The sequence below is a fragment of the Schistocerca nitens genome, chromosome 7 (assembly GCF_023898315.1).
Source record: "Schistocerca nitens isolate TAMUIC-IGC-003100 chromosome 7, iqSchNite1.1, whole genome shotgun sequence".
Taxonomy (NCBI): Eukaryota; Metazoa; Arthropoda; class Insecta; order Orthoptera; family Acrididae; genus Schistocerca; species Schistocerca nitens.
Genome location: NC_064620.1, coordinates 419333646 through 419354477, shown reverse-complemented (window position 1 = coordinate 419354477; position 20832 = coordinate 419333646).

Sequence of the window (20832 nt, the reverse complement as noted above, 5' to 3'; positions counted from 1 at the left end):
GGCCCAAATTGTGGCAAGCAGAGGTAATAGTGATGGAAATGAATATCGATCATGCACGCTTCTCTCCAAAGTAGACCTCAAAGGCTCAGTAATATTCATATATCTGGTAACCGTGGCGACGAGAGGGGATGCCACAATTCATCCTCGTGTTGACAAAACTAGTCCTTGGCGATGCGAGTTGTGCAAAAGGTGTCCTGTCGTCTTGGAACAGAGCTTCACCATTGGGGAACAAACACTGTACCAAAAGACGGACTTGATCAGCCAAAGTGGTCTCGTAATTTTTGGTAGTATTGTGATCTTCCAGAGTAACCATGGAGCCCATGGAATACCACTATATGGCTGCCCATATCATCACCGAAAACCAGTTATGATTCACTTTTCGAACGTAAACTCAGCCAAAGAGATTAGTAACAGTGTGAATCAAGACTTATATAACGAAATGACTTTCTCCCATTGTTCCATAGTGCAGATTTCATGACTCTGGCACCACGTTTCCTGTTACGGGCCTTCAGTTCACTTCAGAAAATTATACATTGTCAAAGTTATGTTTTGCTTGCAGGTCCTGGAAGAACTATTTCTTGTTTAAGCTTCTGTAGGACTAAAAATTAAAAAAAATAAAGTGGTTAGCAGGAATGTACTGAGCGCTCTGTATCGTTATTTAATAAGTGCAGTAGTGACTTTGTAGTTTTACGGTATTGAATACCATAAAAATAACATAGCAAATTTTATATAAATGGATTAGTATTACGTCATATTTTACTTAGGTTGGAATAACATTTACAAGCAATGAAGGTAGAACAAGAGACTTACCATTATGTAGAACAATCATATACACTGGATGCCCACGCACTGGATTCGTTTCCTCATGAATGTACTTCGTGCATGGTTGTATAAACAAATTATGGAAATTCCTCAGTAAAATTTTGTTGGGTAACTCTATTTGGCCTTTTGTGAGAACAAATTTCAGATTCTTCAGGTAAGTTCACCCTTTTTCCTTTGTTAGTAAGGCGGAGTATTCGTAAGTTATGATATATGTCTGTCACTTGATGTTCACCTTCTGGTAAGTGTAAGGTAGATGTGGATTTGATTAAGTTCTTTAAATGAAGAGTACGCATGTGTACCCAGAAACGTATATTGAAATTCCTTCTTTTTGGCCAGAGTATTTCTTCGAACATGTATTTCAGTTAGCCGGCCGAGGTGGCCGAGCGGTTCTAGGTTCTACAGTCTGGAACCGCGCGACCGCTACGGTCGCAGGTTCGAATCCTGCCTCGGGCATGGATGTGTGTGATGTCCTTAGGCTAGTTAGGTTTAAGTAATTCTAAGTTCTAGAGGACTGATGACCTCAGCAGTTGAATCCCATAGCGCTCAGAGCCATTTTTGAATTACAGTTAAGTTTGAATGTCGTAAGTTTGTACATTTCTGATAGATTGCATGGCCTGCTGTTATTTTTAATACTATGGATGGCTTTGTCCTTTATTTTGTTACTTGTGTAAAAACTGTTTGACATTTATTCCAGCAGATGGAGTTTGCTACTTTATATGAAAGTTTCCCCAAAAATGGCATACTTAATTTTATATTAGCAGTGATGTGGTTTTATTTTATTGGTTTATCCTTATGGCTAGATACGCAAAAATTTTTTTTAGAATTTAGCTCATGTATTAATTTTGGACTGTAGCCGTTATACTAAGCAGTTGCTTTAATGGTGTTTAGTTCAAAAATTTCAAATGGCTCTGAGCACTATGGGACTTAACTTCTGAGGTCATCAGACCCCTAGAACTTAGAACTACTTAAACCTAACTAACCTAAGGAAATCACACACATCCATGTCCGAGGCAGGATTCGAACCTGCGACCGTAGCGGTCGCGCGGTTCCGGACTGTAGCGCCTAGAACCACTCGGCCACCCCGGCCGGCCACTGTTACCGGTCGCTGTTTATTTATCTTCACGGCGCGTTTCAAAGGTTTAAACCTCCATCAGCAGGTGGATTTACATTTGTTAGTATGACATTTGTGTGTTGTGTTATGATTTTTGGAGGAACTTGTGGCACTGTCTAGTCTGTCTGGGACGCCATTTTTATTTTTTTACAAAATATGACAGTATACATGTGATGTGTCACTACAGTGAAAGGAACCTGTGACTACCGTAGACAGTGTCATAACTTCCTCCGAAAATTGTAACACAACACACACACAAATGTCATACTAACAAATGTACACCCACCTGATAATGGAGGGCCATTGAAACGCGTCGTGACTGGTAACAGTAAACTTGTTTCATTTAATGTCAATAAAAGTCACGGTAAAGCCACATTTACTGCTGAGACGTTTGTGCGTCCTTGAAGATAGCTGTAACTCGTCGTGCCATGAATATGATTTTTTTTTTCTTTTTCATCAGCACAGAGTAAATCAATGTGGTTGCCGTATCTTGGGCAGCAACAGGCACAGCCAGGGGCCACAGTCGTGGCGAACAGGGAAGCAAGGTGTTCGGTAGTAACGGCGCCAGGCAGTCAACTCGAGGGCGAGTAGAGGCGGCGGCTAGGTGTGGTGTCGTAACTCGATCGTCGTATCTACTAGTTGGCTTTTCCTGCAACGCCAGCCAACCACGGGGCCCACCTCTACCCGTGCACTTCCGCCGCTTTCTATTTACGCGGTCTCAGCGAGGAAAGTTGCAGCTTTTTCCCTGCTACTTTTTGAACATGCAGTGATTGTGTACTACCCGTTCGGCTAGTAGCTTGGGGAACGAGGTTGAACGAAAAAGTTGTGTTGCACACTAACGTCTAAGTCAGGTTGCATTCGCCTTTTTATTCCGCGGCAAAGCATTAATTCAAAACCTAAAACTAGAATGATGTATTGAAATACTTCGCTGAGTGGTTGCAGAAGGGCGGCAAGTGGGAGGAAAATCTTTTACATAATTTTTTTATGAAAATATGTTGCATGCAAATCACAAGCCTCCACGCCAACATTACCATTAGGGTGATACTGTACCCGGAAGTCCTGCGACGATGCAGAACAATGGACAAGGAAGAAAAGCAGCGGCGACTACAACCCGCCGCTCCTTCCTGAAGAATTAACGCTAATTACTTGAGCCCGGATTTCTTCACATTTCCATTCACTATTAACTCGTGAAACGTACATGCATTCGTGCTGTATCATACCATTAAAGATGCATAATAGGGCAGCAAAACAATAAAAAATGCAGTATCAAAATGTAGTTCAATATTTATTCTGTTTTCTTCTGTTTTCTTCTAAGACAATACACAACTAATTTCTCCAAATATCTTCACATAGCATCGGTGATTACCAGACAGAACATTTTTGTATATAGAAAATGACCATTATACGTAAAAAGTGACATGCGTACTTACACGAAGATATTTCGGACAAAATCAGATCAAGCTGAAAGCGTTTGGATTCCGTAAAATATTGGAACACGTGAGGCAATACTGACCTTACGACTTATCTTAGAAAATAGATTAAGGAAAGGCAAACCTACGTTTCTAGCATTTGTAGACTTAGAGAAAGCTTTTGACAATGTTCACTGGAATACTCTCTTTCAAATTCTGAAGGTGGCAGGGGTAAAATACAGGGAGCGAAAGGCTATTTACAATTTGTACAGAAACCAGATGGCAGTTATAAGAGTCGAGGGGCATGAAAGGGAAGCAGTGGTTGGGAAAGGAGTGAGACAGGGATGTAGCCTCTCCCCGATGTTATTCAATCTGTATATTGAGCAAGCAGTGAAGGAAACAAAAGAAAAATTCGGAGTATGTATTAAAATCCATGGAGAAGAAGTAAAAACTTTGAGGTTCGCCGATGACATTGTAATTCTGTCAGACAGCAAGGGACTTGAAAGAGTAGTTGAACGGAATGGAATGTCTTGAAAGGAGGATATAAGATGAACATCAACAAAAGGAAAACGAGGATAATGGAATGTAGTCGAATCACGTCAGGTGATGCTAAGGGAATTAGACTAGGAAATGAGACACTTAAAGTAGTAAAGGAGTTTTGCTATTTGGGGAGCAAAATAACTGATGATGGTAGAAGTAGAGAGGATATAAAATGTAGACTGGCAATGGCAAGGAAAGCGTTTCTGAAGAAGAGAAATTTGTTAACATCGAGTATAGATTTAAGTGTCAGGAAGTCGTTTCTGAAAGTATTTGTGTGGCGTGTAGCCAGTATGGAAGTGAAACATGGACGATACATAGTGTGGTGCTACAGAAGAATGCTGAAGATTAGATGGGTAGATCACATAACTAATGAGGAGGTATTGAATAGAATTGGGGAGAAGAAGAATTTGTGGCACAACTTGACTAGAAGAAGGGATCAGTTGGTAGGACATGTTCTGAGGCATCAAGGGATCACCAATTTAGCACTGGAGGCCAGCGTGGAGGATAAAAATCGTAGAGGGAGACCAAGAGATGAATACACTAAGCAGATTCCGAAGGATGTAGGTTGCAGTATGTACTGGGAGATAAAGACGCTTGCACAGGATAGAGTAGGATGGAGAGCTGCATCAAACCAGTCTCAGGACTGAAGACCACACAACAACAACAATAAATAATTGAGAATTGAGGTTTGATTCGTTAACTATGTCCATCTTATCTTTTGATGCAATGGATCGCTTTCCATAGGATGACTGCAAAAAATTTTCGATCTCTTCAGTAATTGTTAGAGATCCCACCAGTCACCTGTGGCTTCCAACTTCGTTACTGCAGCAGCCAAATGCACAAAATATGATTTGATGTTAATCAGGTCTTGCTTGAATGTGTTTTCTTGAATGTCAGTTCTGTGCCTTTAATGCAAGCTGCATTTTAGTGACTTTGAAAGCGTCTACAAACGACAACTGAAGAAGAGAGAGGCAGTAACTTAGGGCTTTCCAATAGAATGAAGCAACTATATGTTAAAATCAATAAATCTGCGAAGATTTGCAGCCTCTTACCGATTTAACTTTATCAAAATTATCACAGTAAAATACGGCAGCATATATCCAAATACCTCATCTGGTTAAAATATGCAGGTTGTGGTAGCAAAGCTAAATCAGGGAATATACACTCCTGGAAATTGAAATAAGAACACCGTGAATTCATTGTCCCAGGAAGGGGAAACTTTATTGACACATTCCTGGGGTCAGATACATCACATGATCACACTGACAGAACCACAGGCACATAGACACAGGCAACAGAGCATGCACAATGTCGGCACTAGTACAGTGTATATCCACCTTTCGCAGCAATGCAGGCTGCTATTCTCCCATGGAGACGATCGTAGAGATGCTGGATGTAGTCCTGTGGAACGGCTTGCCATGCCATTTCCACCTGGCGCCTCAGTTGGACCAGCGTTCGTGCTGGACGTGCAGACCGCGTGAGACGACGCTTCATCCAGTCCCAAACATGCTCAATGGGGGACAGATCCGGAGATCTTGCTGGCCAGGGTAGTTGACTTACACCTTCTAGAGCACGTTGGGTGGCACGGGATACATGCGGACGTGCATTGTCCTGTTGGAACAGCAAGTTCCCTTGCCGGTCTAGGAATGGTAGAACGATGGGTTCGATGACGGTTTGGATGTACCGTGCACTATTCAGTGTCCCCTCGACGATTACCAGTGGTGTACGGCCAGTGTAGGAGATCGCTCCCCACACCATGATGCTGGGTGTTGGCCCTGTGTGCCTCGGTCGTATGCAGTCCTGATTGTGGCGCTCACCTGCACGGCGCCAAACACGCATACGACCATCTTTGGCACCAAGGCAGAAGCGACTCTCATCGCTGAAGACGACACGTCTCCATTCGTGCCTCCATTCACGCCTGTCGCGACACCACTGGAGGCGGGCTGCACGATGTTGGGGCGTGAGCGGAAGACGGCCTAACGGTGTGCGGGACCGTAGCCCAGCTTCATGGAGACGGTTGCGAATGGTCCTCGCCGATACCCCAGGAGCAACAGTGTCCCTAATTTGCTGGGAAGTGGCGGTGCGGTCCCCTACGGCACTGCGTAGGATCCTACGGTCTTGGCGTGCATCCGTGCGTCGCTGCGGTCCGGTCCCAGGTCGATGGGCACGTGCACCTTCCGCCGACCACTGGCGACAACATCGATGTACTGTGGAGACCTCACGCCCCACATGTTGAGCAATTCGGCGGTACGTCCACCCGGCCTCCCGCATGCGCACTATACGCCCTCGCTCAAAGTCCGTCAACTGCACATACGGTTCACGTCCACGCTGTCGCGGCATGCTACCAGTGTTAAAGACTGCGATGGAGCTCCGTATGCCACGGCAAACTGGCTGACACTGACGGCGGCGGTGCACAAATGCTGCGCAGCTAGCGCCATTCGACGGCCAACACCGCGGTTCCTGGTGTGTCCGCTGTGCCGTGCGTGTGATCATTGCTTGTACAGCCCTCTCGCAGTGTCCGGAGCAAGTATGGTGGGTCTGACACACCGGTTTCAATGTGTTCTTTTTTCCATTTCCAGGAGTGTATATCTAAATGGGGCATCACGGACAGTCATTTTCAAGCATACCTTCAAAAGGGGAAAAGGGAGCATGTGACTTAATTAATGCTGTCAGAATTATCAAACCTTGCACATTTTGTACCTATTTGCCTTGTTCGTGCAGGATATCATTCATACTGTCATATTTTAAACGTATTCTTTCAGTACACGATGTAGCGCATGGGCTAAAAATGTAACGTGTTTCAGGTTCGGATGGAATGCGAACCGTTTGTTTATTTAAATTTATTGACACAAAGTAAGAGAATGATTTTCGCCTATAACTTTCGACATAGTCGTTTCTGAACCAGGGTTCCTTACTTCAGCTTCATACATTTACGCTTCCCCATCATCCCTTAAAGTCTGCAACTTCATCACGGAATACACAATTTTCCATTCAAAATACTCGTTTGATACAGTTCACATTTTAAATCTCTGGACCAAAACATAAAACAATGTCGTTTCACAAGCGAGCACGTGTGAAAATAAAAGTTTATAGTATGCATGAGTTATACGTCCTAAGTCAACGAAAACATTGAAGTGATTAAAAATGTTGTTTCTGGAGGCAAGGCGCTGCTTCCCAACGATCGGTGAATTAGTTGTAAGATACTCAGCTGCAAATAAAAAGGGTCAACAAGGGTAAGTTGGAATAGGTTTATTTAAATTTTATAGAGTGAAGATGTGTACTGTGCCAAACTTACGCGTTGTAAGGTACCAGATGAGTGACGCATTGGGAGACAAGACACAGTTGTGTCTTGAAAGTGAAGGTGTGCTCACCTTCGGAATATCCGCTCTTGTAGGGGACGTAACCCGGTTGCAGTCTCCAAAAATATCTTAATACTCGACACGCAGGGAGAAGCTTAATTTCGCATTGAATTAATAACGTTATGCGATGCTTGCGGCCATAAATATATCGCTACTCGACTCACTCATTTATTATCCAATTTAATCTTCCGAATTATTTTGTATTACCACATTTCGATTTCGAGGCCAGTGTATACCATTGCGAAGCCATCTCTTGCTATAACAAGTCAGCTTCTGCCACACAAATAGAACTCGTTTACTACTTTCTACCGCTCATTTCCTAATTACGCCACATCTCTTAATACAATTTCACGTCATCCCATTTTTCCATTGAAATAGTGCATCTCATTATTTTATGGCTAGTAAAAAATAAACTAACTCTAAATCACAGTAAGACTCAGTTTTTGAGTTTCTAACACACAATTCAACAAAACCTAAGGTTTTAATTTCACAGAATGGGCATATGATTAGTGAAACTGAACAGTCCAAATTTATAGGTGTTCAGATAGGTAGTAAACTGTCGTGGAAAGCCCACGTTTACTATTTGAACGGTATCTGAAGTGAGCGTTCGCTCAACACGAAAATTAGTCTACTTTGCTTATTTTCAGTAGTTTATGTCGTATGGTGTTATATTTTGGGGTAACTCTTCCCATTCTAAAAGGATATTTTTCACTCAGAAACTGGCGGTTCGGGCAATAAGTGGTGTAAGTTCACGAACCTCTTGTCAACCTCTGTTCACGAGTCTGGGTATTTTTACATTGGTCTATATATATATACAGGGTGGTCCATTGATCGTGACCGGGCCAAATATCTCACAAAATAATCGTCAAACGAAAAAACTACAAAGAACCAAACTTGTCTAGCTTGAAGGGGGAAACCAGATGGCGCAATGATTGGCCCGCTAGATGGCGCTGCCATAGTTCAAACGGATATCAACTGCGTTTTTTTTTAATACGAACCCCCATTTTTATTACATTTTCGTGTAATACGTAAAGAAATATGAATGTTTTAGCTGGACCACTTTTTTCGTTTTGTGACAGTTGGCACTGTAATAGTCACAAACGTATAAGTACATGGTATCACGTAACATTCCGCCAGTGCGGACGGTATTTGCTTCGTGATACATTACCCGTGTTAAAGTGGACCGTTCACCAATTGCGGAAAAGATCGATATCGTGTTGATGTATGGCTATTGTGATCAAAATGCCCAACGGGCGTGTGCTATGTATGCTGCTAGGTATCCTGGATGACATCATCCAAGTGTCCGGACCGTTCGCCGGATAGTTACGTTATTTAAGGAGACAGGAAGTGTTCAGCCATATGTGCAACGTCAATCACGACCTGCAACAAATGATGATGCCCAACTAGGTGTTTCAGCTGCTGTCTTGGCTAATCCGCACATCAATAGCAGACAAATTGCGCGAGAATCGGGAATCTCAAAAACGTCGGTGTTGAGAATGCTACATCAACATCAATTGCAGCCGTGTAATATTTCTTTGCACCAGGAATTGCGTGGCGACAACTTTGAACGTCGTGTACAGTTCTGCCACTGGACACAAGAGAAATTACGGGACGATGACAGATTTTTTGCACGCGTTCTATTTAGCGTCGAAGAGTCATTCACCAACAGCGGTTACGTAAACCGGCATAATATGCACTATTGGGCAACGGAAAATCCACGATCGCTGCGACAAGTGGAACATCAGCGACCTTGGGGGCTTAATGAATGGTGAGGCATTATGGGAGGAAGGATAATTGGCCCCCATTTTATCAATGGCGATCTAAATGGTGCAATGTATGCTGATTTCCTAAGTAATGTTCTACCGATGTTACTACAAGATGTTTCACTGCATGACAGAATGGCGATGTACTTCCAACATGATGGACGTCCGCTACATAGCTCGCGTGCGCTTGAAGCGGTATTGAATAGCATATTTCATGACAGGTTGATTGGTCGTCGAAGCACCATACCATGGCCCGCACGTTCACCGGATCTGACGTCCCCGGATATCTTTCTGTGGGGAAAGTTGAAGGATATTTTCTATCGTGTTCCACCGACAGCACCTGACAACATGTGTCAGCGCATTGTCAATGCATGTGCGAACATTACGGAAGGCGAACTACTCGCTGTTGAGAGGAATGTCGTTACACGTATTGCCAAATGCATTGAGGTTGACGGACATCATTTTGAGCATTTATTGCATTAATGTGATATTTACAGGTAATAACGCTGTAACAGCATGCGTTCTCAGAAACGCAGGTTTGAAAAAAATGGTTCAAATGGCTCTGAGCACTATGGGACTTAACATCTGAGGTCATCAGTCCCCTAGAACTTAGAACTACTTAAACCTAACTAACCTAAGGCCATCACACACATCCATGCCCGAGGCAGGATTCGAACCTGCGACCGTAGCAGTCGCGCGGTTCCAGACTGAAGCGCTGGAACCGCTCCTCCACACGGCCGGCTGAGGCAATGGTTTTTGGACAATAGCGTTTCTGGAATGGACTGGACTGCCCACAGTCCAGACCTGATCCCAGTGGATTGTGTTTGGGATGTGCTTAAAAGGTCGACTTCGTCGCAAACACCAGCGCCGAATTTTGCTATCTCCTCCGCTTTCGGCTTCTGAAAGATAATGGGTTTGCATTCCTCCACAGATATTAAGACACGAAACCATCCCCATCAGAGTTCAAGCCGTCATAAAGGGTGGACACACATCACATTAATGTCCACTAACAGGGGTCCGGATACCTTTGATCAGATATTGAGTTTCTTAGTGAATATACAGACATCAAAAAAAGTTTCGCATCACCCCGGTTCCCAGAACTCCTGAAGATAGACGTTGACTGTGAATATTGTATCAGTCCCTTTGACTGTTCCGAGATGTCACTAAACCCGCCCAAAGATGTAAACAAGCATCCATGAGCAGCGCCTATTGGACGGGAGGGGACCCGACAGCCGATCAGTTCCAGTCACTCCACCAGGAAGGAGGTACACGGATCTTGTTGTCTGTAGTTCTACCATACCTACAGGGTCAAAACCGCGGTTCGATCGCGTCCGCATTGTTACTTTGTGCCAGGAAGCGCTCTCAACGAGGGAAGCGTCCAGGCGTCTCGGAATGAACCAAATCAATGTTCTGACATGGAGGAGATACAGAGAGACAGGAACTGTCAATGACATGCCTCGCTCAGGCCGCCCAAGGGCTGCTACTGCAGTTGATGACCGCTGCCGACGGATTATGACTCTGAGGAACCCTGACATCACCGCCACCATACTGAATAACGCTTTCGTGCAGCCACAGGACGTCGTATTACGACTCAAACTGTGCGTAACAGACTGCCTGATGCACAACTTCCCTTCCGACGTCCATGGCGAGGCCCATCTTTGTAACCACAACACCATGCAGCGCGATACCCATGGGCTCAACAACATGACGAATGGACCGCTCAGGATTGGCATCACGTTCTCTTTAGCGATGAGTGTCGCATTTTCCTTCAACCAGACAATCGTCTGAGATGTGTTTGGAGGCAACCCGGTCAGGCTGAACGCCTTAGCCACACTGTCCAGCGAGTGCAGCAACGTGGAGGTTCCCTGCTGTTTTGGGGTGGCATTATATGGGACCGAGGTACGCCGCTGGTGGTCGTGGAAGGCGCCGTAACGGCTGAACGATACGTGAATGCCATCCTCCGACCGATAGTGCAACCATATCGGCAGCATATTGGTTAGACATTCGTCTTCATGGACGACAATTCGCGCCCCCATCGTGCACATTTTGTGAATGACTTCTTTCAGGGTAACGACATCGCTCGACTAGAGTGACCAGCATGTTATCCAGACATGAAGGCTATCGAACATACCTGGGATAGATAGAAAAGGGCTGTTTATGGACGACGTGACCAACCAACCAATATGAGGGATCTACGCCGAATCGTCATTGAGGAGTGGGACAATCTGGATCAACAGTGCCTTCATGAACTGGTGGATAGTATGACACGACGAATACAGGCATGCTTCAACGCAAGAGGACGTGCTACTGGGTATTAGAGGTACTGGAGTGTACAACAATCTAGACCACCACCTCTGAAGGTCTCGCTGTATGGTGGTACAACATGCAATGTGTGATTTTCATGAGCAATAAAAAGGGCGGAAATGATGCTTATGTTGATCTTTATTGCAATTTCCTGCATTAACTCCCGGACCCGAGGTGATAAAAAACCTTTTTTGATGTGTGTATAATGTGCAAAATGTCACCGGCACATAGAACCTTTTTGGAATGCCTTATTTGGAGTATTGTTTGGAATACCACTGCGAGGCTAACTTGGAGATACATCTCGTTATAGGACATTCTCGTGTAGACGACTTGGGTCTCTATTGATTGCCTCAATGGTATTATAGTGATTGCTTTAAAATCTCGACAATGTCTTAGTTAGGTAAATCGATCGTACTCATGACTGCTCGTAATGATTATTTTCTTCGCTAATCAGTCCGCTAATTCGTTACCCCGAGGTGGTCTTTTACTAAATTAATTTAATTTCAGTGTTATTCTGCTGCAGAACGTTCATTTGTCGCATTATCTCGAACGCTAAGAGGCTATTGCATCGCTGCCTTTGGCGGTGCTGTAATATTTGTAGTGCTGCTTGCGAATCAGACAATGTCATTATTTAATTAACCTACTTTTGCAGTTCCATTCAACAGACCTCATAAGCCCTGTCTAAAATAAGTCTTAAGACCAACATAATTTCGCGTGTTCGTACATTTCTCTGGAACCCAAACTGATCTTCCCCTGTGTCCTTACCAATTGTTGGATTCTTCTTTAGAAAATTTGTGTAAGTAATTCGCAACCAAGAGTTAGTAAACTGATAGTTCGGTGTTACACCAGTCAGCTCCATAGATTATTACATTTCCTTGAAGTTTGAGAGTATTTCTCCTGTCTCATATACCGTGCATATGAGGTGTAACGGTTTCACTGTGGCTAGTTCTCTCAAAGATCGTAATAATCCTGAAGGAATGGCTTCTACTCCTGGTGCCTTGTTTAGATTCATGTCGTTCAGTGCTTTGTATGATCTGTTAATAGAAGGCAAGATTCTCTGATAATCACCAAGTCGCTCGATTTATTCTGTTAATTGTAAATAATAGTAAGTTGTAATAATAGCACAGGAAACAAGAAAACATTATTGTCAATCTCTTGCATTGCTGATGAAACGATCTGTACTGCCCACTACTCTGTAATGTCTTCCAGGACGAATAGGGCCGGCTTTTGCCGGCCACTTTTCCGTTTTCCTTAGTTGTGACAGCGGAGTTATGAATCGGGTGTGGCTTCTTACCTGTTCGGAGCTCTTCCCTTCCAGCAAAACCATGTCACAATACGACAGAAGGCACATTCTTCCTCCTTGCATCGTCAGCGCAACAGCCCCGTTGCTCACAGAACAACGGGTCCATGACCTCATGTCTTTCCAGGATGTAACAGCGAGGAAGCTTCGTCTTCATTCTGAATGAAGCAGGCGTCCACAGCCCGCATCACGCTAAACGAGACGCTCAAAAGATAGATGCCGGAACGAGGCTCATAAGATTACTCAGGAAATTGTGTCCACAAACAAAACACTAATTTGACCAATACTTGAAGACTGCTCATTAGTATGAGAGCAGTACCAGATAGGACTGATAGATGCAATAGAGAAGATTCAAAGAAGAGCAGTGCGTTCCGTTAATGCGTCATTTAGCAAGCACGAAAGCGTAACGCAGGTGATCATCCAACTCCAGTGGCATACGCTGCGAGAAAGGCGTTCTGCATCACAGTGTGGTTTACTGTCAACATTCTGAGAGCTTGCATCCCTAAAAAAAAAAAAAAAATGGCTCTGAGCACTATGGGACTTAACATCTATGGTCATCAGTCCCCTAGAACTTAGTACTACTTAAACCTAACTAACCTAAGGACAGCACACAACACCCAGCCATCACGAGGCAGAGAAAATCCCTGACCCCGGCTGGAATCGAACCCGGGAACCCGGGCGTGGGAAGCGAGAACGCTACCGCACGACCACGAGATGCGGGCTTTTGCATCCCTAGAAGAGTCAACAAACATATTGCTTCTTCAGACGTATTTCTCGCGAAAAAACCACAGAGATGAAATTGGAGAGATTCAAGTCCGCACAGAGGATTATGGGCAACCGTTCTTCCCGCGAACTATTCACGACTGGAACAGAAAAAGTGGGGGAGTGAGAATGGTACACGAAGTACCCTCCGTCACACACAGCAAGGTAGCTTAGAGAAGTGTAGGTGTAGACGCAGATGTAGAAACACCGTATTGTTTGCAGGTTCATAAGAAACTCATACCTTCCCGCGCCCCGCTGGAAGGAGAAAACGACGGAACACATGAGCGGTCTCATGGGAAACAGCGTGTGGCCGTGCAACGTGAAGCGTGTATCGTCCGCCCTTGCAGCTCACGCTACGTCGCGCCACGTGCAACTTCCGGCACTGCCAAAGCCGAGCTGCCTCTGCGACGTACGACACGCGAGACAAAGCCTCTGAGGTATTGCTCCGCCGTTTTACCCAGACACATCTATTGGGGGGCCCGGATTAAACATCTGCGCTGTAACGTTGTTAAGTCTAAATAAGGAACACCAGATACGTTTTGAGCCGGGAGACTGGGTTAAAACTGTCACTTCCTCCGCATCACTAGGCATTGCGCTGTAGCAACACAACTACAGGGAAGCTTCCTGACAGCCGGCCGCTGTGGCAGAGCGGTTCTAGGTGCTTCAGTCCGGAACCGCGCGCCTGCTGCGGTCACAGGTTCGAATCCTGCATCGGGCATGGATGTGTGTGATGTCCTTAGGTTACCTAGGTTTAAGTAGGTCTAGGTCCAGGGGACTGATGACCTCAGAGGTTAAGTCGCATAGTGCTTAGAGCCATTTGAGCCATTTGAATTCCCCGACAGATTGAAACTGTGTACCGGACCGAGAATCAAACTCGGGACATTAGCATTTCGCGGGCAAGTGCTCTACAATTTTTTTTATTTTATTTTTTTTATTTTTTGCTGTTCTCATTTTGATCGTAACTGTACTTTAAATCTGTTCGGAGCAGACGTCCCATGACACCAGTTAAAGTTCATCATTGGTCCGTTCACTCGGTCTCTTTATTACAGAGGGCAGCTAACCCTCTGACCGAACACGCTGAGCTACCGTGCCGGCATCAACAGAGCTACCCAAGCACGACTTACGACCCATCCTCATAGCTCCATTTCTACCAGTACCTCGTCTGCTACCTTGCAAACATCACAGAAGCTCTTCTGCGAACCTTGCAGAACTAGCACTCCTGGAAGAAAGCATATTGCGGAGACATGGTTTAGCCTCAGCCTGAGGAATGTTTCCAGAATGAGATCGGGTAGCTCAGTTGGTAGAGCACTTGCCCGCGAAAGGCAAAGGTCCCGAGTTCGAGTATCGGTCCGGCACACAGTTTTAATCTGTCAGGAAGTTTCCCTGTATTTGTGTTACTACAGCGCAATGACTAGTGATACGGAGGAGCCAGCCGGGGTGGCCGAGCGGTTCTAGGCGCTACAGTCTGGACCCGCACGACCGCTACGGTCGCAGGTTCGAATCCTGCCTCGGACATGGATGTGTGTGATGTCCTTAGGTTAGTTAGGTTTAAGTAGTTCCAAGTTCTAGGGAGTTGATGACCTCAGAAGTTAAGTCCCATAGTGCTCAGAGCCATTTGAACCATTTTTTTTTATCCGGAGGAAGCGACAATATTAACCTAGTCTCCCGGCTCAAAACGTATCTGATGATCCTTATTTGGACTTAACAACGTTACAGCACAGATGTTTAATCCGGGCCCTCCAATAGACGTTTCTGGGTAAAACGGCGGAGCAATACCTCAGAGGCTTTGTCTCGCGTGTCGTACGTCGCAAAGGCAGTTTGACTTTGGCCGTGCCGCGCGGGATTAGCCAAGCGGTCTCGGGCGCTGCACTCATGGACTGTGCTGCTGGTCCCGGCGGAGGTTCGAGTCCTCCCTCGGGCATGGGTGTGTGTGTTTGTCCTTAGGATAATTTAGGTTAAGTAGTGTGTAAGCTTAGGGACTGATGACCTTAGCTGTTAAGTCCCATAAGGTTTCACACACATTTGAACCTTTTTGTTTGCTTTGGCCGTGACGGAAGTTGCACCTGACGCGACGCACACTCCGCTGCAGAGTGAAAAATCTCTTTCTGACAATTACAGGGGTAGGACAAAAACGTGGATACACCAAACACACAACACATTAGCACGACCAAGACGGTGTAGGAAAACAGTTGGAATTCAAAATAACTCCCATTCGTCTCTGAATGGATAAATACAGGTCGTGTATGGTTTTCAAGAGAATCTTGTACTATCCTTCCAGCAAAATAGTGGAAAGTTCGGGTACCGATAATGGATAATGATATCGGTCACGCATTTTTCTCTCCTTGGACCACAAAGGCCCAATAATATTGAGAGCTGCTGGCTGTGGTGGTCAGATAAGGTGCGTCAGTTAATCCTCGTGCTCACAAAACCATTCCTGGACTATGCGATCTGTGTCGTCTTGGAACACAGTTCTGCCTGCTCGTAACTGTCTTAACCTAAGTAAAGGGCTTTACTCGTGGTCATAGGTGCTGAACATTAACAGATCGCTTTGCACCTCTTAATTTAAAGAAGTATTTTGTTTTCGTTACTTTGACTGTATATTAAATAATGCTGTCTAGAAGTTTTTGAAATTTAAATTGAGCTGGGAAAGCTTATGTTTTATACAAAGTTATTATTTTGAACTTGCTGACTAATTTATCTGTGAAAGTTTTACCACTGAGTAAGTATTCTGTTACTAAAATTTAATGTATCTTAAAAGTACCGGTAAAACGAATGAAAATGTATTACAAATTTCCTTACCTGGGCCAGTTCTAATGCCGTCTGTTTTCCAATAAGCAAAAGTATAACCTTGGGTACTGTCCTTAAGCTGGTGATAAAGAAGCACCATATCTTAACAGATGGTCTGCAAGCTGCGGATGAGCGTATATTATCAAGGATAACAATAATAGTAATAATAATAATAACAATAACAATAATAATAATAATAATGATAACAATTACCATTGTAATTATTATTATGTAATGCTGATGTACTAGATGTATTGCAATTAAATAAATGGTTAGACTTCCTACGTAAGCTGCTTAAGAAGTAACCAAGGATACTTACTAATGCAATTTACGACGCTGTTTCAACCATTTATTTCAATAAAGAAAAACTCGCGCTCCTATTTCACATTCAGTGCGCTAGAAATCCGTAAACATACTGTAGTGTTGACTCATTAAGGATTTCTTGTTTGATATAAGAAACGGTCAGATGAAATAAGTGCAACCGGCCAGAGTGGCCGAGCAGTTCTAGGCGCTTCAGTCTGGAACCGCGCGACCGCTACGGTCGCAGGTTCGAATCCTGCCTCGGGCATGGGTGTGTGTGATGTCCTTAGTTAAGTTTAAGCAGTTCTAAGTTCTAGGCGACTGATGACCTCAGAAGTTAAGTCCCATAGTGCTCAGAGCCATTTTTGAAATAAGTGCAAAGGGAAAATAAATATAAACAATTTACGTAACTAGCAAAGAAATTTATCGAAACTCTCTTTAAACGCATCAGGGTAAATATTTGGCCGAAATGGCGAGTCGAATGGTGGAATTTCTGGGATTACATCCCGCGAAACTAATGTATGGTGCAGGTGAGACAACATTTACCGGAAATGCAAACAGCTTTCCACGCTCCCATTAATTTCCAGCTTTACAAAGCAGACTCATTGGCAGACTGTCACGTGTGCAGGAAAACTCACAAGTGATATCCCTGAAACAGGAGTCTGCACCGCAACTGGCTTAGGCCGATAAAAGCTTAGGCATCCAATAGCCGAACAATTCGAAGGCGAAAGGACGCAGCTGCGTGATCTCCCTGGTGTATTGTAATCTCTTCTCACGTCCCGTTCCTCTTCATTAGCTCCTAAGCGTTTAGAACTCCACTGCATTATTCATAGACCTGAGAGTTTTCTCGCTCGTATACCGCAAGTGAAACCATAAGTTTGTAATGTTGTTATGTGTAAGGTTGTTGCATTAATTTATTCTGAAAGCGGTGCTGATATTCAAGACAATAAAAGCGGGTTAAAAGTTGTGAGCTATCTGGGGAAGTTAACCTTGTATTACTGAGCAACTGTTTCACCAGTTATCCAGTCTAGCTTACCAAATTCCCAACCAGAATAACATTAATTATAATCTTTTAGTACTCATCTTACAATAACCGGTGATATATATATATATATATATAAGACAATTTAAATGAAAAGAAATAAATCAGTAAATATTTGGACATTTATGGACATTTATTTTAACATTGACCATTGAGCGGTTAAAATTTCAGCATATTAAACTTGATTCATAACTAAACTGGTGCCTTATTTCGGATTGTGAAAATGTGAGTTTGTAATCTTACGGAACACATCAAATATGGAGCCAAGATTGGGAGACTGCATACAACACTGCATTCATAAAATAACACACAAAGAACGTTGAAACATGTGCAAGAGGAAATTAACCACAACCAACCGATTCAATTTTCACCCAAAGAAGTTACGTTCGTAGCGCAATCCTGTCCGTCATGAAATTACCACACACTGGTATACTAAATTCATACTAACTCTCTGTGAAATCTTACCGAAAAGAATAGCTGGGGGCTACTTTGATGCTTACATCACATGCTTCACGTGGTCAACTTAGTTTACACAAAGAGTGTAACTCCACAATAATTTTGATAATTAAAATAAATTACATCGAAACGCAATTTACTAAAGAAAAACCTCGAACTGGTTACTATCGTCTTACTATTAACCTGATGGGTCAAACAATTGTATAAGCACGTGGTACTGGTCTCACAAAGTGCACCCCATGTGGGTTGAACATAAAGAAAAGTTGCTATATTGAAAAATATTGTCAAGACGAGACGTTAAAATCTCACGCAAATTCGCATTTAAGATTGATGATCTTAGAGTTACTGATCAACACGTGGTTCCACTTTACTCACAAAGTAGTGACAAAGCAACTACCGGAAGATATTCTGAACTTCACACGAGAATTACACTGCGTTGCAATTTAAGATAACATTAGATATTTTAGAGCTACACCTGAAATAAAGGTGATTAAATTTTCAGTTAGGCTGAACTTAAGAAATCCATTGTCGCACGGACTTAGCAGACACGCGCTTAGCCGGAGATCTTACCACTTCAGACGCTCGCCGTAGACAGACTGACCTGGGCCGCTACCGAGCGACAGATCGTTCTTGTTTATGTGTAAAAGTAACACGTTTCACTGCTCAGTTTCCTCCCAGATAGTCAGAAACACCATAGTAAATTTAGAAGAGGAATTTATGCCGTAAATGACAACAGATTTAAGAAATTAACATGAAAGGAATCCAACAGAGACCTTTCAAGTTCTAGAAGACACTCTGTGTTATCGCAGTTCCATCCCAACTCGAAGTCAGAAGTTAGGTATATATTTAGACTCGGTCCCATGAGATTAGTGAAGTATGGGGAAGGAAGTCAGCCGTGCCCTCTCAGAGGAAACAACCCAGCATTTGCCTCAAGCGATTTTGGGAAATCACGAAAAACCTAAATCAGGATGGCCGGACGCAGGTTTGAATCGTCGTTCTCCCGAATGCTGGTCTAATGTGCTAACCACTGCGCGACCTCGCTCGGTCCAGGCTGTGACGCGTTAGGATCGGTACGGCGCAGTAAAATTCTGCGTTCGTTTAAACCATACAGCCACTGAAACTTAGGAAAAGCTGCACCAAGCGTACGGTGGAGATGAACTACCTCGTGTAGCAGTGTTTAAGTGGTTCAAGGACTTCCAAGAAGGCCGAATTGTTAGTGTTACACAAGGTAGGCATGGTGTTGCGGCATCCGCTGTGACTAAGTCAACATCAACACCGCTGCCGTGACTGACCGTGAGATCACCGGATAATGTTACGTAACCTCAGTGAAGTGCTCGCTCCCGGTAGCTGAGTGGTCAGCGCGAGAGAATGTCATTCCTGAGAGCTCGGGTTCGTTTCCCAGCTGGGACGGAGATTTTTCTCAGCTCAGGGACTGGATGTTGTGTTGTCCTAATCGTCATCATTACTTCCCCATCGACGCGCAAGTCGCCGAAGTGGCGTCAAATCGAAAGACTTGCACCCGGCGAACGGTCTACCCACCACGGGAGGCCCTAGTCACATGACAGTGAAGTGTTGAGAATTTCATATGACAGTGTCTTTACGATTATGTGTTATCATTTCCGTATGGTCTGTGTTTGTGCTCGTTGAGTGCCGCGTCTGTTTACTCTCGAACAAAAGGTTGTGCGAATGGAGACAAGCCTTGAGGTGCCACCTCTCTCTACCGATGGATGGGATGCGTTTCTCGTGTCGATTATCACCGGTGATGAGTCATGGCTGCATCATTGCAGTTCTGAAGGAAAACGAAGTCGCCACGTTCTGCAACACAAAAAAAGGCGAAAGTTGTTCCATCTGCAGGGAAAGTAATGGTGTTCACATTTTTGACTGTCAACGAATGATTTACCAGTTTGCATTTCACCATTTCATTTCTATTACAGCAGTATACTACACGTCAGTACGGGATAAACTGAGGAAGCACATCGCAAGGAAACGACCAGAACTTTCCCGGACTGGGTGGCGATTTCATGATGACAATGTGCGGCCTTACGTCACAAATCGAGTTATGCAGTTTCTGGCTCAGTCCAATATTACCTGTGTACCGCATCCTCCTTATAGCCCCAATCGTGCAGCCTGTGATTTTCTATTCCTATCACTAAACGCAAAGCTTTGGGCAGTGCTCAAGAAAAGTGAGGCGATTCTCAAGGGTCTGTCAGAGAATAACCTGCACCATGTGTTGGAGGACTGGTAGATATGGTGTAAAAAGTGCATTCAATTAGGAGGGGAGTACTTTGAGAAACATCACGTAAACGTTGTAATGGAGTAATAAACAAAACATCTGGGGGAAAAATCAATCTGTCTTGATCGGCCCTCGTTTTAGAAGAGAGAACAGTTAATCGCTATGTAAAGACATATGTAAGAGCAATGGTAGTAAGTAGCAGTTCTACCTGTGATGTTCTGCACACCTCCCTTTACTTCAAAAAGTAGCCTTTAGATGATTTGTATTTTATTTAGAGATCTATTATATAACGTATTTATCCTAATAAGAAAGACCTAATACGGTTATCTATTCCTGCAATTTAACGTGGAAACTCTAATTACTAGAGATGAGTCACTTTAAGCGTCAGAAAAAAAAGAGAAATAATATTCGATTTTCGCGAATGAACACAGCAACCTCTTATATATGTTTATTTACGCCTAAACGCTATTTGGTCTTTGACCATCTTCAGTTGGCGCATGCATTCATAGTATCTCCCTCAATGAAGTCGTGAAATCGTTTTCACCGACAGAGATCAGAGATGAGTTGCACGGCCGGTCTTAGTGGCCGAGCGGTTCTAGGCGCTACAGTCTGGAACCGCGCGACCACTATGGTCGCAGGTTCGA